The following is a 9,960-nucleotide window of genomic DNA, read 5'->3' as shown; positions in this document are numbered from 1 at the left end:
CCAATTCAAGGCTTGGCCTCTTAAATGACCTCAGACTCCAGTTTCCCAGCAACAGCACGTTAAGTGCTCTAGGACTGGCTTGTCCCCTCAAACCTCTAAAATCATGACCTTCATTGAAGTTGTCCTTTCTTTTGAGTTATTAATCTGCTCATCCTCTACACCGGAAAGAGTAAAAATATGGGGGAGGAAAAGGAAGTGAATGAGAGTTACTTGGGCTATGGATTTCATGCAGCAAGAACAGCCCACAACAGGTGCAGCATTCAAATGAAATTAAGACTCTCAAAATAAAGTCATTAACATTAAGCATCAGTGCACAAAGAAACAGGGAGCCAGACATCATTAGGCAATGATGCAAGAGCTGGCTGGTATTACTATACTCTTCACCGGCAGAAGTTCCATACAGTTTTCCAAAACATTTAACAAAATGTCACCAGGCTCATACAACTTCTTTTCCATACTCCACCCCCAAAATGGGGGTAAAAAGCTTAAGATAACTGAAATACTGGACACAGTTGATATTTTTTTTGGTAATTTGACATTCCCTAGCCTATTAGATAGATACTGTCTCTACTAATACAGATCATGAATGCTCCACATACTCTCCATCTGTGAAATTCTTGCCCATAATCCCTTCATCAAAGAACTAACCAGAATACTGGAGGCTTTCCTCATCTTCTTTTATCTCATCATGCCCTCCCATGCAGACACCAATATAGCAGTTGGCCAATCACTGTTTTCTTTCATTCTCCCTACGTGGCCAATACCAAGTATCTAGGATTTACAGTACATATTACTGAGGGTGATGGACAAGGGAATTGAAGAAGTGGGGAGAAGAGAGGAGAAGAGAGCTTGTATGAAGGGAATGAGCTTTAGACTTGAGCAATTCAAAATCACTGACCATTTTTCTAAATGCATTGGAGTCTAATTTCCGCACTCCTCAATTCTGAGGGCAGTTCAAGGTTCACCTAGAATATCCATCCAAAATAAAGATGTTTACAGCTCAACCTGTGCCACTGGTCACAATAGGGGCAATATATTGTTTTTTAATCTCCTGTGCTGTCTTTCCCACCCACGGATAGACACTCAGACCAGTCTCTCATTGCTGAAGATGTACAGCACCTGCCTATAATTAATACCTTGTGATCTTTGCATGAGAGCATCTGATAACCTCAGCATCAAAAAGGGATTTTATTAATGTTGCTTAGACTTTGTATGTAGGGAATCCCCTGGGATATTGCTACACATCTACAGTGATAATATAACCCTCTGTTTTATGCCTCATGTCAAGAGATCTTGACTTTAAGTTATCTACATAGTTATATGTGTCAATTATATAATTTTAACAAATGCATTGTTTCCCATCTTGTTCTAATGAGTCAATTTTTTACTAAAAAAATAAAATATATAGCTTATCTGGGCTTGCTAGAGCTATCAAGGGAGCAACTGTAAAAATACAGATTGCTATAAGAATTCATTAATAAATCTTTCATGTTATCACCAAATTATCACCAAAGAGCATTCACAGACCATTCTTATTTTAAAAATAAATTTAGGAAAATGAAAAGGCAGATAGTCTATGGGTTGGTAAATAGTAACAGAATTTTTTCATATTTTTTTTAAATTTATTAAAATAGATGCATTTTTTTTCTAGTCTTTTGGAATAACTACCTCTTCACTATGTAGCACTAGTGGTTCTATTGTTGTCAACACTGAGAACAAATCACTTTATAAACAGTAGCAGATCTGTTCCATTTCATGTCAATTTGTTATTCTCCTTTCAATTCCATCTATATATGGTCATGGAATAATTTGACTTAAATTTGCCATGACTCACTTTCCTCTTTTTGCAGTTTTGTGAAGCAATATTCCTCAAAGTATTCTGTCCTCCTCCTCTTTAATCCTTTTTGTTAATGTTTTAATTTCTTTTTTCTTATAGCAACTTAATTTCGGAATTTATCCTTCCTCTTATATGTAAAACATCCCAGAATATAAAAAAAAAATTTAAAAAGGTTGTCAGAAAAAGCAATTCAGGAAAACCAATCAACACATCAATGCTGTCTAATTGCATATTCAATAGTCCACATATTCAATAGTTCACCATCTCTACAAAAGAAGCTTTCCATCACATTTTTCAAGTAAACGCTGCCATTGGGTGCCATTACCATATCACCTAGCAAGGCCCTTTTAGCCTCCTCACTATGGTAACTGTTTGACATATGCGAAACTTTTCTAAGAATGTATTAGAGATAACGTTCACTTATATTAATTTCCTTTCCCCCTCCATTCCCAAAGGCAGATACTTGTATAAAAACAGAATAGCAAAAAACTAGAAACTATGTGGGCACCTACTATTTGGAAGATGGCAAACAAATAGCTTATGGTTTATATGAACTGGAATATTATTACCACATATATTTACAGTAGATCACTTTCTCATAGCAAAGACTGGAAAGAAGGTATCCATCAACTGGGGAAGACTGAAGAAATTATAATATATGTATACATACATGGCATTATGGCATATAAACATGATAGAATTCTACTGTATTATATGAACTTGTCTGAATTGATTTTAAGCAAAACAAAATCATTTTCTACAATAATAATACAGTAAGGCAGTTTTCTGATGAAGTAATTAAAGCTAAAGCTATTTCTAGCCATATAAAAAATGCTTTGAATCAGTATTAATTAGAGAAATGTAAATTAAAACAACTCAGAAGCACCATGTCACAAATTGTCTATCAGACTGGCTAACATGACAAAGGAGGAAAATGATAAATGCTGGAGATGTGGGAAAATTGGAACTTCATTGCATTGCTGGTGGAGTAGCGAAATGATCCAACTAAAACTAAAAATAAATAAATGTTTGAAAAATAATAGCACTGTAAAAACAAGCAGCTTTAGAAAACTGAAGAACCATGATCAAGGCCATAACCAACAATTACTCCAGATGACTGTTGTAGAACTGTTATCCACTCTTCTGACAGAGAGCTGATAGACTCAAAATGCAAAATGAGACATAGATTTTTAGGTATGACATCTCTGAATATTTGTTTTCATTGACTATGCTTATTTATGACAAGTATTGTATTTATTTTTCTTTCTTTGGAGGACTGGGGAAATTTGGTGGGAAACTGGTAAAATAAAATAGGATTACTGGATAATTTTTTTAATTGTACACACAGAAAAACAGAAGGAATTTCAAAAGAAAACAAAGATGAAACAAATAATTTTGAAAGCATAATGTTAAAAAAAAGTTATATACTTGTTTTTAAAAGCAAAATATATTGATGGAGATGTGCAGTTTTACAGTCAAATCCTTTTTCTGTTCTATATGAAAATGTTATTTTTTGTTAAATTCAGAATAAAAATTAAATAAATTTTCTAAAAGGATTATTAGACCATAAGAAATGATGAGGAATTCAGAGAAATATTGGAAGGTCTGTAGGAACTGGGACAAAATTTAAAAAGAGAATCAAGAGAATAACATATAGAATGACTACTGTGGAACAACCTTTTAAAAATTTTGCTTATTTCATGGGCCCCTGTGGACTATAAAAATAAAAATTAAAAAATAAAACATTATTTATTGACAACCAATATAGGGTGATATGTCTCTCTACAATTACCTAAGCTGATACTCAAATAGCAAACATTTAACTTGTCTCTGGGATCCTGTGTGGATCCCTTTATAACTGGATAGATTTGTAAAAGCTAATACTCCACTAGAAAAACCTTTAAAGAATCTACAGCCATCTCCAAATCACAAAGAGGCACTAGAATAAGTCTGTCAAAGGGTTATCAATGTAAAGAAACATCACAAGGCTAAGGTAAGATCAATAAACCTGGAAACCTCTTCCAGTAGAATAACTACGAAACTAAATCTTGTCTGATCACATTTCAGGCTATAAAAAGAGTCTAAGTTATATCCTTTCTTATTTTAAATTCTTCCACAGTAGAACTAAAGGTACAAAATGTAAACTAGATAAGTAAGTTTCACAGCATAAACAACTTCTCATTTCGTTCTGGAGTTTGCTGATTACTCAGTTATATGCTCATATAGGGCATTTTGGAAATAAATATACATATCAACTAGCTCAAGCCCCCATCAACTAGAAACCTCTAAAACCACCTCACCTTCACTGATACCAGGCTTACAGACTGAGATGAATGAAAACATTGAGAGATGGAGTTTCTGGGTAATTAATAACCAATTTATTAATTAGGCTAGATGACAATCAATAAATTGATGGTCAGTAGTTGTTCTTGGTAACTAAAGACACCAAGGAGAGCTTCTGAAAGAGAACTCCGCTGAATGAAAATCAGCCTTGATAGGTGGACATTTATTGAGGAGGCAGGCTACAAGCCTTCAGCTCCTCTTGCTGAGAACTTGGCTTGATCATGAGATTCTGCAGCCTAAAGAAATCTGGACAGGGTAAGTTATTTCTATCCAGACCTCTCTGGCTGGTTTTCTTGTTCATGAGCTGAATCACCCTAAATTCTAATGGAGAGGACCAAGGAAAGGAGTTCCTTTCCCCAGGATAAGGGCTCACTTATCAGGCTGGATCCTGTTTATAATCTAAAGAGAAATCAGGTTTCCTAGTTGGGTGGAGCCCCATATGTTCCTTAAAGGATAGGAGAGATCTCATCAATCAGCCAAGTCCTTCAGACACTAACTAAGGACAGATCACAATTAATAATTAATTTTAACATAATATTAATTCTCTCAAGACCATATAGATTACAAATAAAACATTTCATTGGGCCTAAGATCAACAATACTCCCTGTAGATACTCATGGGATAGAAGTCTCCTCCCTAAATGAATAATGGGGGAAATCTTAAATTTAAGTCAATGAGAAATGTTTCACCAGTCAAAGCAGAGGATTCTATATATCTTTCACATCTTTCAGTTTATCCTCAACATCCAGAAAACAGACTTCATGGATGAATGCTCCCTTATCCTGAAACTTGGGGTGGCATGAATACAACTCACCAGTGCAGTAAGACTGTTCATTAGAAGATACTCCCAGGTTTCATTTATTCCTATGGGACTGAGGATCTAGATATAGTAGGATTACATTAGGAGGCATAGATATTGATTGTAGAAAGAGATTTCCGGGAAGGGGAGAGTCTAGAGTAGTTAGTGTGAATGAGAAGCCAAATTATTTGAATTTGTATTGCACATTTCCATTGGGCTGAAACCAGTCACCACATAGAGAATATAAGGATCTGAAAAAACAATCAGCATATGTCTTACTGCACTGGTGAGCGTGCCCTGGCATATCACACTAGGTTTTCCTCTAAAATCTAAGATATCTACATTCTCCAAACTCTGCCCCCATCTGCTCTTTGCTACACTCTCCTGACTCGGTATCAGGTAGGTCATAAACAGCACAGCAACTCTATCCAAGGCACAAAATCACATCTTCCAGTAAAAGTTCTGGGGAATAAAAGGGTGTGGGAAGGAAACAGGCAAATCTCAAAGACTGGGTAATGGGTCCATAAGGACCTTTTCCAGGGAGTCCTTCTTTGTAGCTAACTTAAATATTCAGTGTGCCACAATACCTCACACCAAAGAATTCTATACTTTTGGGGGGAGGGAAACGGGAGAGTGGAAGAGGAGTTTAATAACTTAAACTTAAACTTTCCAACTCTAATTTCCAGAGTCTTTCATAAAAGCTAATTTTATTATGATAAAGGTAGCTTATTCAATTTTATTTTAACAGATTAAAGTGATAAATTGTGTGGTGACTAATTTACAGAAAGCACAAAATAAGTGCACAGACAAGTTTACAACATGAAGCCATTATGTTGCATCTAGAGAGCAGTCTGCCAAGAAATGGAAGTAAACCAGAGCTTTAAAGGTAAAATATACCTTACAAGAAAAGTAAAGATAGTACAGAATAGGCAGATTGATAACAGAGCTAAAATACCTATGATCTAGTTATGTGAAGAGACTTTAATTCTAAAAATTTTAAATACACACATGCACACTCACACAAGAAAGGATAGCAAAAGATCATTATAAACCAACGGATTTAGATAAATGGAAATTAATCAAAGTTCACCATTTTTTAAAATTTACTTCCGATTTGCTTCTAATCTTAATACCATTTTTTTTAATTTTAGGAATTAGATAGGGACTAGATCTGTGATTTCAATAAAATAGGGAGCACCCTGATGAGGAAACTCCCCTTACCAATAGCAGTAGGTATTTTTCTACAAAATTTGGTTATCTCTCAAAAGTTACTTAAAGAACTCAGGGGTTAACAAATTTGCCCAGGGTCATAAAGCCAGTATGCGTCAGAGACAGAACTTGAACATACATCTTAGATTTGAGGTCAAGTTCAATATTATTTATGCCAATACTCTACATTGTCTCTTCTTTAGTTAATATTGATAATTTGGCTTCATTTATGTCATAGAATTCTAGACATATGGAACAAAAAGAACCTCAGTCCACTGCCTTCCTTTTATTAATGAAAGAACATGCCCTGGGGAGTTATGTTCAATTCATAAGTAGTTTTTCTTCAATATATGAAATAATACAATTCAGAGTCTGATATGTGTTCTATCTTTGTATTTTACAGAATCCTGGAGGGTACTAGATTGTAAATCCAAAACCATTTGGAAGGAGTAACCTAAGGCCACAGATAAAATTCTTAACTGGAATGTAAATGCCTCGTTAAAAATTCTTTCAATTTTTAAGCATTGTAAGTACGTAGAAAACTCAACACACGAGCATAATCTAAGTTTTGTTGTCTTTCTGGGTTTGGTTTGGCTTTGCTTGTTTTTAAAAGGGAAGCTTCTCCATGCCCCTGCAGGTTTGCATGACCACTACAGTCTCAGACCCCGTCTTTGACAATGAATTAACTATTAATTAAAGTTATAATCCACATTAGGCTCAGAAAACACTTCGTTTAACTTCACTATCTATGCAATCAAGTTGAAATCATCATTAAGCATAAAAGTCATCCAAATAGAATTACTTGGTATCATAAAAGCCCATTAAGGTTTTTGGCTCGAGAACACAAGATGTCTTCCCTCAATTTCCTACTAGATATAAAATAGCAGGGTAGGGAAGCAATGTGCTGCAATGGAAAAAATGCTAGATTTGGAATCTAGCATTTGGAATTTAAATCATATCTTTGCCACATATGACTTTGTACAATTAGGAGATGGGACTAGATTACTTCCTAAGGCTATCAAACTCTCAATAGCTCTTAATCTATGAGCCTATGCAACAGTGCAGAAAGAGCAGACCAGGAATCAGAATAAAGCCAGAGTTTCTCCTTCTAACACGGAGTAACCATGAACCAGTGACTTAACCTCTCTTATCTGCAGTTTATTCATCTGTAAAATGGGCAGCAATGGACAAAGAGCTAGGCCTAGAGTCAGGAAGAGCTGAGATCAAAATACACCTCAGACACTTACTACTGTATGACTCTGGACAAGTCACTCACCCTGTTAGCCTAAGTTTTCTCAGCTGTTAAATGAGCTGGAGAAGGAAATGTCAAACCACTCCAGTATTTTTGCCAAGAAATCCCAAAATGGGGTCACAAGAGTTGGACATAACTAAAAACAGCAAACAAAAACAAAATGGGGATAAAGTACCTGTAGTATTTATCTCAGAGGTTGTTATAAGGATTCAATGAGAGCATATTTCAAGTGCTATATGAATATTAGTTGTCTAGACTTCCTGGCAAAGATGATATTCACCCTAACTTTAATTTCAAAGACCAGGCACAATCTTTTAGAAACATCTTCCACACAGAAAAGCTGATTTTCATACATCTAATCCCTTCAACATAACCTCTGGCATTAATGAGGATTTTTACTCCCAAGAAACAATTAAAAAGAATTGTTCCAGATTGAGAAGCAAAGTGTCAATGGTGAGATAAGAGTCTTAAAAATGCAGAGCAGGAAGGGACCATCCAGGGCAACCCACTCATTTCACAGATGAGGAAACTGAGACTGCGAGAAGTTAAGCAATTTGTCCAAGGTCATCACGTTAGGAAGTGTCTGCGGCAGAACCTGAATCCTGATCTTCCCGACTTCCACAGTCCAGTGTTCTGGTTATCACCTCATTTGGAGTTCTCTGGTTATCACACTATTGAGAAATGTTTTTTTTTCCTTAAATTTCATCTCTGAAGTCAAGTTCCTTCTCTGCACACTAGATCTCATCCATGCACTATGACCCTGATTCACATTTCTTTTAGCTCACAGCCAAGAAGGAAGGGTTGGGCACCATTGTATAAAGCACAAGATACCAAGCAAGGCCTCAATCCCCATAGGAGATGCTTAATATGGTCTCTAAAAAACAGATATCCTCTTAGGAAATTCTGATGTGAACTGCATTCTTCCCTACTAACCAACTTCTTTTTCAAATGAATTTAAAACTGCCCAGTTTTAATTGAAATTACAAAAACAGATTCCTGACTTCTCGGTTAGAAGAATGTGTTTTTTCACTAAGCTGAGTGGAAAACTGGGCTCCTGTGCTAAGGGGAAAGTGCATAGATGAGTCTTTCCCAAAACTTCCCTGACCAGAAGGATTACATTCCTTCTGGCCTCAGTACACAGCCTCACACTGTACTGCTCTGTCAAAGTGGCTGCCAGACACTAAACCTATCACTTTAAAAATTGGACTAGTGACAAAGTACTTACTTGGCGCAGAGGGGTGGTGGGGGTGGGGAGATGTAGTTCTGCTACTAACATTCAAGTTCCTTATACACAGAAAAAACAATTACTCATCTCCTAAATTCCCTAACACCTCTCTCTCTCTCTCTGTCTCTCTCTGTCTCTCTCTCTCTTTCTCTGTCTCACTCTCTCTCTCCCACTCTCTCTCTCTCTGTCTCTCTCTCTCTGTCTCTCTCTGTCTCTGTCTCTCTGTCTCTGTCTCTGTCTCTGTCTCTGTCTCTCTCTGTCTCTCTCTCTCTCTCTCTCTCTCTCTCTCTCTCTCTCTCTCTCTCTCTCTCTCTCTCTCGTCTTTCTCTCCCTTTTTTGGAGGGATACAGTGTACAGAGGACCAGAAATTATGCTTTCCTCTATATAAGTAACTAACTTGGGGTGAGGAGACTCCTTCTATCAATGCAGACCCTGTAATACTCATTCTGAAATGAAAACAATGTTTCAGTATTTTCATCTTGTGATATAAAAAGAGGATTCTTTAGAGAGAATTAAGTTTTTCTGGATACGAGAGAATTCAGCAAACATTTTAAGGGAGAAAGTAGAGAAATCTTGCATAGATTTCCTGGTACCATACTATTTGAGAAGGATCTGAGATTACAGCTGGTACATAGATTGCAAACACCTTTCTACAACTTAGATAATAGTCTTCCTGAGCAACAGCCAAAAAGTTTTAGTGGTTTTTTTAAAACATAAATACTACAAAACAGCTGAACTTAGATTAAATGTAATCACTGATCTTGGTCCAAGACTGATCATTTATTTTAGCCCCAAACCAAAACACTCCTCTCCCTATCAAATCTCTCAAGAAAATTTATCAAGGCTATATTATATCCACCATTTTACAAGTTCTACTATTCAGAACAATATTCCTAGTGCAACTGTGTTAACAACTCATATTCTCTCCCCAGAGTATATGTCAGATAATGAGATAAACGTTCCTCCTTTCAGAAGACTGATAGGAGACTATGAGTACAGTATGTTATACACACTGTAAGACATATCTGCTCGACTCTTCAATCTTCTCTTATCTCTTTCTTTGGAGGTAAGGATTGCACACTGGAAAATTACTACGCTGTTTAAAAACAAGGCATCAGTATTTTTCAAAGAGCCTACCACTGAGACATACTTAAAGCATTTCCAAACTGAAATGCTAAAACTTGCCAGAGCTTGTGCAGCACTGGCAAAAAACGAGATCTCTGAAATGTCACAATAAGGAATCGGAGCAGGATTTTACTGGAGTTCTAGTATCGTTTAAATTAAGTAACTGAAA

At 36.1% G+C, this 9,960-nt stretch overlaps 1 protein-coding gene and 1 long non-coding RNA gene across 8 annotated transcripts in view; one reads left to right on the top strand and one right to left on the bottom strand.

The window, feature by feature from the left end:
- LOC140526907 (uncharacterized) overlaps positions 1 to 7,010 on the top strand; it is a 96,268-nt gene extending 89,258 nt beyond the window's left edge. For all 3 annotated transcript variants that reach the window (XR_011974588.1, XR_011974587.1, XR_011974586.1), the window contains 2 exons: positions 5,729 to 5,866; positions 6,593 to 7,010. This is a non-coding gene — a long non-coding RNA (uncharacterized lncRNA). The remainder of the gene's footprint in view (positions 1 to 5,728; positions 5,867 to 6,592) is intronic.
- Positions 1 to 9,960, bottom strand: part of LOC140526901 (utrophin-like) — a 558,532-nt gene that overhangs the window by 483,517 nt on the left and 65,055 nt on the right. The gene's annotated exons all lie outside the window — the stretch shown is intronic.

The sequence above is a fragment of the Notamacropus eugenii genome, chromosome 2 (assembly GCF_028372415.1).
Source record: "Notamacropus eugenii isolate mMacEug1 chromosome 2, mMacEug1.pri_v2, whole genome shotgun sequence".
Classification (NCBI taxonomy): Eukaryota; Metazoa; Chordata; class Mammalia; order Diprotodontia; family Macropodidae; genus Notamacropus; species Notamacropus eugenii.
This window is presented reverse-complemented; position numbering and strand designations above follow the sequence as displayed.